Source organism: Egretta garzetta, unplaced genomic scaffold, assembly GCF_000687185.1.
Source record: "Egretta garzetta isolate BGI_Z169 unplaced genomic scaffold, ASM68718v1 scaffold12, whole genome shotgun sequence".
Taxonomy (NCBI): Eukaryota; Metazoa; Chordata; class Aves; order Pelecaniformes; family Ardeidae; genus Egretta; species Egretta garzetta.
This window is the reverse complement of record NW_009258795.1, coordinates 1,691,921-1,700,361: the sequence shown is the minus strand read 5'-3', so window position 1 is coordinate 1,700,361 and position 8,441 is coordinate 1,691,921.

Here is an 8,441-nt window from a genome sequence, read left to right as displayed (position 1 = left end):
AGAAGAAAAAACCCCAAATGTCTTGCTACATACTGAGTTACGTATAAATTACAGGTTGCATGTCTCAAAGAAATTATAGTCAGGAAAAACATGCCTCTAATTGGTTTAATGATTCTCCAGCATAACAGAGGCATATAAGACATGCATTATATTGCAAAGAGGCTGTATTGCTATTTATAGAATAAAATTACAATAAGGGCTAAAGCTGCAGTAAGGACCCAACCATGTACTTTAACAAGGAGCGAGTTCGGCAGCTGGACTCCTCCATAAGGAAGCACGCCAAGGCCGGTGTGCCTCCAACTGTGCAAAAGTAGCGCAGAGCGAAAAGTCCTTCCTAGTCACAGCGGTCTGTGTTCCACGCAAGCAGTGAAACAAAAGATACTTCATAGAATCATAGAATGTTTTGCATTGGAAGGGACCCCCAGAGGCCACCCAGCCCAACCCCCCTGCAGGAGCAGGGACACCTTGAACCACATCAGGTTGCTCACAGCCCCGGCCAACCTGGCCTGGAATGTTTCCAGGGATGGGGCCTCCACCCCCTCTCTGGGCATGGAGTATGATAAAAAGCGACATAAAAATAAACTTCAAGAAATCTGGAAGCTTTTACTGGTTCTGCAACTTCAAAATAAAGAGAAAAATTTGGAAATTGGGTGTCACTGTCATAAGGAAAGAAGTTTTACTTCTTACAGTTCACTATCACAGCCCTATGTCCCCCATTTCGGGAAAATCACGCAATTACAGTCTCTTTTCATCTCTGAAGCCAAAAGCAAGGAGAGAAAGCAAAAGTCATGTTTATTTTCTTCTAATAACATTTGCCTTGTACTTGGCTATTTACAGAAAGTGTAATCACAAAGAGTTCATTCATCAGGGACACCAGGAATATTACAGATTATTACTCATGTTTTTAAAGTGAATGGAAACCAGAGTTTAGGTCTGTCCTCTCCACTGCTTTTCACAAAATGACAAGACTGCTTCTGATTTAATTCTATGCCTATTTTTTTAAGGCTGGGGATACTAGGAGGGATCCAGAGGCAGTGGGAAGACGACCAGAGCCGTTTGCAAGGCAGAGGATGTGTAAAGAGGGCTCTTCTCTGCTCGGTGGGAAGATGTGCAGCATGGCCCGTGGCCCTGCACACGCTCGTAGCCGTGCCTGTGGAGTCGTGGACAAGCCAGCCCTACGAACCTGGCCTGGGTGAAGCAGAAATATAGTCAAGAAAACACAAAACCAGCACTTGGACCATTCTCGCTGCTCAGCCTGCAGCAGCGCTATCCCTTCTACTTAACGTCAAGCAATAATTTAGTTAAAAATCACTAGATAGCTTCAGAGCACGGGCCAGTTTGCCTTCAGCAATTCGTGCTGCTCACTTTTCCTCCACGCGCAAGTGGTGGCACGGCCGTATGGACACACGGCCAGCAGACACCGCACCGGCTGGGCGCTGGCTCTACGCTGGCTGCCGGGCAGCGGAGCCAGCTCTCCTACAGAAAGAAAACACAATTTTCCTACAGGGTTTCCAGGTTTGATTTCCCTCAAATCATCACAGTGATTTTGTGTTTAGTTTTAGCACGTTTCAGCAGGGAGGCGGAGCGGGTTGGGTCCACCATGAGGCTTCCCAGGGTTGGACGTGGTATTACACAGAGCCACGGGCCAAGGATGAATTCGGCTGAACTGGTACAAACCTCTAGGACCAGCATACACCAGTTTAAATTAGATATATTCCAACAGCAATTAAGGTACTAAATGAGATGAACTCTCATTACAAATGCGCAAGGTTTCCAACCCACAGAGTGTGGCACATGAGCTCTTCTTGCTATTGCAGCTGCGTGGAAGGAGAGCCATCTCCCAGATGGCCGTCTGCTCCGAAGTGATGCTCCAGTCCTCCGCGAACAGCACCGTGCCCAGAAAGCAGGGAGGGACACCAAGGACTGACCGCCTCCTCTTTGAGAAAGAGGGGAAAATGACCTCAGCCCAGGCAGGACTGTTCTAAAAACTGAATTCTGGGCAAAACTCATGCTTTTTAGGGAAGAACAGAGGGGCAAACGACGGTGCTTTGCGGTTAACAAGCCAGGCAGAATTCAGGCATGGGAACTCCACCTGCTACCAGCTTCATTTTCAGGCACCGACCACTGATGCTGGCATTAGGGCTGTGCAGAGCCCCTCGTGCCGCGGGCCCACCCCTCCGCAACCCCCGCCTGCCTCGGGACCGGGAGCTGAAGCAGGGGGTCCCACGTGGGCTCTGCACGGGGACGAGACACTCAGACAACAGCGTGAAGAGCAACGGGCTCCTGCGGTGCCGTCCACAGCATCCACCACCATGGCTCTGGACCATTTCTTTGATCATGAAGAAAAAAGCACAGCTATTTTACCCAGTAAGAACACCTTAACCCTCTGTACTCCAGCCCAGGGAAAAAGATTTCGTGCCTTGATGGCTGACCAGGAAAATGAACGAGGTTTGGAGAGAAACAGCATGTTAACTTTAGAAGACCACATCAATTAAACTAAATTCTCACAGCAGAGAGCAAATACTTGATAACACTTCTGCATTAGACATACATGATTTCAGTCTACCTTTCATCCAGCAGACACTTATGTGTGTACTGAACTATCAGCAGAAACGGTCTTTTGGGATCACTGCCTAAAATACACAAACTTACATAAAACAGAGCAGCAACAACAACAAAAACAATCGTAGAGATCTTTCTGTGAACTACTCTGTCATTCTGTTCACCTCTTTCAAACTTCAATATTAAGCCAAATTGTAGTTTTCCTGGCTCAGCTGTATACAGAATAAATTACACCAGTGTTGTCCCTTCTGCCTAATAATAAGCAATAATTTAGTTAAAAATCACTAGATAATTTCAGAGAAGCACACGCATTCAACCTTTTGCATCTGAAGCTGGTCCTTAACAAAAGCACAGCATTTGCTTCAGAAATGTCAGATTGTCATGACATGACCATGTTTGTCTATAATTGGCTACAGAAGAGGATAATGTCCTTCGGCCAGAGGGATTACGGATTGGTTCTCCTATTTCTTTGTCCAAATCTCAGTTACCTTAGCAACTTCACATTACCCAGGGGAATTTAAAACACATTGCAGCCATGCAACTTCTGCTAAAACAAAGGCGGCATGCCACGCTGCATGCGGCGGGTGCTTCCTGGCAGCTACCGCGCCTGCACGGCACGGCACCGCTACGCAGACGGCGTATATCCAACTAGTCCCTTGCCTACGCAATATTCTTTTTTAATTTAAGCAGGATAAAGAAAGAAATGTATTTAATGGCAGGAAGGATCGCAGGAGTCAAGAATAACTGCAGCATACATTGTGCAGGTATATTTCTGTTTCACAACTTTGCTGAATTGCAGGGGGAAAAGCAACAGTGATGACTGGTAGATGTAAGTTATCACAAAACGTTTTTCTGTTCTTATATATTTTCAACAGCCTTTTGAAAAGAGAAATCTTGCCTATGCTTTGATATATATGCCACAGAAATAAATACCATATATATATACACAAACATATATATACAGAAACACATAGAGGCACCAGCGCAGCTTTAGGACTGTTGGAAAACAGCCATTAGCTTAAAACTGCACAGAGGTTAAATAAAAGAATTGTACTCTCCAAATGCTTCTTGATCTTCCCTGTGCCTCACACGGACCAGTAATAACCTAAACAGTGCGTGTGGCCAACCCGAAAATGCTGTGCCTCTCAGCCTCCCGCAGCCAGTCAGCAGCAGTAGAAGTCATCTCCCCACCAGAAACCATGCAAGCTCAGCCCTGGCGCCACGCAGCTGCATGAAGGACTAGGACTGCGCAGGAATTATGCACCTGGATCCTGCACGATACCTGCTCTGGGGCTCATGAGAGGGGGCGGGAAGGTTTCACTTTTAGCTACAGCGGTGAACGCTGCCGTATGGAAGAGGGATTAGGGATTACAGTGATAGCTGTAAAAACACAGACTGTGTAATATGTAATTTGGCACAGCGTGTATGATAGACAGTATTTCACTAACTTAGACTGACATTTTATGAATGCAGTCGAAGAACCACGTAAGTGACTAAGTAGATTAAAAAGTCAATATTGCCCTGAATTTTAAAGCAACATTTTGACATCCTTACAACTAATTTACTATTGAAGACTACTGAAAATGAAGCATGATCGTTTCTTATGTACACTTAAAGATCTTGTTTCCGCTATCTGTGGGAGTATATTTTTAACCTGTATAACAAGGAAATGGAGATTTTTCTTGGCAGACCACAAAATATGCCCACATCATTCACCACTCCTCCAGCAGCACAAATTATCACTGCAGCCTCCGTTGCTCCATAAACTACAAAGAGCTCGGAGTGCACCAGTGAAGGAACAGACAACGCAATTGGCTGCTGTGCAGCAGTAATTGGCTGTTTCTCCCCAAATGCTGGCTACTTTATTTTTTTTTAAAAGCACATTCGTTAGAGGAAGTGCCAGCCATAAGAACTTGAGGGGTCCTGTTTACCCAAGCTGGCCAGATGTTTCAGTGGGTTCGATTCTGCACCACGATAAGAGCATGCAGGACTGAAACCACCTGAACTATGGCTATAGTACCGTCAGTCACCAAGCATAAAAAAAGAGAAAAACCCCAAACCCCACAAGCTGGGTCATGGCAGCCATCTGTGAGATCTAATCCTACTGACGAGGAGCATGTGGACATCCTGCCGTTGACATTAGCAGGAGGAGGATCACGCCAAAAATCACGGAGCTGTGCAAGTCCTTCGCAATCAGTTGCCTTCATCAGGCACCTACTAGCCCACCCCGTGTCCCCGCTGCTCCGCTCCCTTGTGGCAGTGGCATGTCAGGGGTGCCGAGCCACCTCCTGCTCACCAGCACAGGGCTCTGGAGGAACCCTTGCCAGAATTAAGGGTTTCCATCATTCACTGTGTGGGGTTGTGGTGACCCCAGGGCAGGACCCGGCCCTTGGCCTTGTTGCCATCTCCTTCCTCCCTTCCTGAAGACAGAGCAAAGCGATGCTGATTTTTGGCAAGGGCATCACAGGAATGACAGCCCGATGCCCACCACCTGTCAGCTAAGCCAGGCACCACAGCAGCATGCAAGCTAACACGCCGTGTGCCTTAAAATCTTTGCTTGCTCCTTCTGCGTGTGCGTATAAATGCGCGACAGTTTTGAAAAACTGCAAAGCATTTTTGCTCATTTCAGCATGGAATGAAATACAGGAAAAGCAGCAGAAGGAATGAAAACAGTCTGCTTTTGTCTGCCATTTCCCTGTGGTTCTTGTACTTTCTGCAAGTAGAATTGTGCACCTCTGAATCACATCTGTTTTTTTCCATAGGCACCCCCTGCCTCCTTTCGGCACGTACGCTGCTCTGCCGCACCTCAACAGGCAAGGGATGAATGACGCCGTTGCCCAGCTACCAAGCTTCTTATTTTACAGCTCCTTTCTTCAAGCAGCCCTTCTAGGGCAAAGTAGACTATGGAAGAGGAAACCGTATACAAAACTAGCAGTATAGCACGCCCCTTTCCTTCACGAGCTCTCCTTTTCCACTTCTAACAACAACAAAAACCTCCCAAACCTTACATAAAGATACTAGCCTCTGCTTATAGAAAGCCACTACCAGAAAGAAGCAATAGTTTAAGCTTTTTAAGATGAAATCAGATTTCTCACCTTGACGCTCGCAGAATGGTGTTTGAAAAAACTCTACCAGAAGACCTAGAAACTGCACAAATGTTAAAGCTCATCCGAGCACGGAATTTGCACTTGAAATGAGTGGGGGGAAAAAAAAAAAAAAGCTTTCTTCCGTATCTACCTGTGCCGGTGGAAGAAATTATTTCACTTATTATTTGCCACTAAAGCAGTTTGTGTCAACATTTCTTAATTCACCTCTGCAAGAGAAGCTTAAACTGTGAAAGAAACCTCTGTCATTAGCCTAAAGGTGTCCACTTGCAAAGCCACACCAGCCTAAGTAGCTCAGCGTGCAATCACACCTTTAATTACAAAGGTGCAACTTCACACATTGATGAGACCACAGGTTTTTCCCTGTACAGGCAAGCCCAAAAGACCTAAAAATCTGCAGTGTGGAGAATACAAAGCTGATGGCTCCCGTGGGACGCATGCAGGGTTTTCTTCTGGGGGGCTGTTTTGGGGAATAGGGCGTACGAACTCACTTGTGTAAAACCAAAGAGCGAGCTGCGACACTGTCATCAACTGGTAAGCTGTCCATTATTTTTTTGCAAGTCTCATATTGTATCCTTGTTCACTTTGATCCTGGTAATGACAGGAGCTGGACCAGACCCTAAGTTAACTGAATGACCAGAAATGTTTCATTTCCTATGAAAGATTATTTACACTCTGCATGTTCTCACATAGGAAAACTAACAGCAGAAAGAAAATCTGCAAACGAGTGATGATGAGCATAAATTAGGCTTTGCTTTTGCAATTGCTGAAGGTGTTTGTTTTTCCACGATAAACCTTTGGCTTGTTTTAGTAAAGCTGCTGGCTGTGTGTCTCACAGATGGGGTCCTCTCTGCTTCTCCTGGGGCTGTTGGCGGGGGAGAGGATCTGCTGCCTTCTGCCTGTGGTGATGTGTTTGGGAGTTTACTAAAGGGGACACGGATGGAAAAGCCTCAAAGTCAGGAGCTGAAGCAGACGGCTCTATTCTTGGTATCTGAAAATACAGATAAAATTATTATAAACACCAAACAGAAGGAAAGCAAAAAGCAAAAAACTCTCTAAAGGGCTGAGCAACGGCAGAGTGTGTTAAGGGAACAGAGAGCTCAGAGGAGGAGGAGGATGCACGCACTGGCTTACTAAAAACATGAAATCTCTCCCAGGGACCCATACAAACATTTTTCCTTCTACTGTCTTGTCTTTATTTTTGCACAGACTCTGCGTTACCACTTCCTGCATGTATCATGACCTGGTGAAAACTTCCGAGACCTGCACAGGTCGAGGCGTTTTGAAGAAATCACTGATGCCTGGCCTCCATACCGCAGTGGTCCCCGAGGTGTTATTTATATAATAAAGCAGCTGTGTTAAGAAAGAGTCACATTCTGGAGAACCAGTCTTGCAAGGAAACATATACAGGCAACCTGTATTGCAACAGAACGCTGCACAGACACACCTACAGGTACAACATTTACAGGACCTACTTAAGCCTTCCCTGAATAAGAGATGACACAGCACGGCTAGAATTATGCATTATATGGTCAAGAGATTGTTCCCATTAGCTTTCTGCTTCTTATATATTTTATTTGCTTCGTTTGGCCAGGAAATAAGCATCACAGAAAAAGTGAAGCTAAACAGACATATATTGAGAAATGACCTGAAGAAAGGGGCTTGTATGAGGGTGTATGTATATATATGTACATATATAAATGTGTGTGTGTGTGTATGCATATATGAGGGTGTGTATTTATATACACATCTATGTGTGTGTGCGTGTGTGTTATCAGAAAGATATTTTGGTCCAGGGCAGCACAAAAGAAAGAGCCACTATTAGAGGAGGAAAAGAACAAAACTGGCAGAGATGAAGACTGAAACAGCAAATTATCATCTGAGCATGGCAGCCAGGACACCAGACCGGGGCAGATATGGACACGGTCTTGAAGGCAAAGACAAGATTTTAATGTGCGACATGAAAAACGTGCTTTGGAAGATAATAGTCAACGCATTTTAAATAGCACACTCCTGAATGCTAACCCTGTAAGGACTGGACAAAGTATTTTTTGGTGCCAGCTGACTGAGATGAATCGTAGAGCAGGAGTAAGATTGGGTACAGGGAAAATGAAAGTAAAACTATTTTAAGCTGCCTATAAAATATTTTCCATGGATGTAAGTAACTTAAATGGCAAGCTGCAGTCAGCAGAACTACCAGCCTGTAATTCTGGTCAGCGCTCAGCCGATGGCTCTTTCATGTCAGCTCCTCCCGCAGAGCATATGGCAGCCCTTGGGTGCCCTCAGCTTGCCTCTTTTTAGGAAACTATGGGGTGAGAAAGGGCCTGGGAGGATTTTGTCAAGCAGATGAAATGTGAACGATCTGCAGTAATCCTCACAGGCTGACTCACCCGAGTTGGGTCCGGCCTGGGCTGGAGGGGCAACGCGCTGCTCTGCTGGGTAGGGGCACCAAGCTGCGCCCTGACCTGTGAGACCACCAGCAGTTTTCTTGAGACGAGACCACCAGCAGTTTTCTTGAGACCACCAGCAGTTTTCTACAGAAGCACCCAGTTATCCTCCATTCACGCTGGAAAGCTGCTTCAGCAATTTGAATGACCAGCGTACTCTTTTATTTTGCAGGCGAAGCCGGCAAACCCTGAGGTACCAAGCCTCCGTTACCCGGCGGTGGAAGGCACGGGCAGCGTTTCCTGATGCTTGCACCCATGCCGGCTGATTTTCTCCCAGGCCGGAACAGCCCGGCAGAGCACCCGGCGGGCGCCGCCCGTTCCCGGGAAC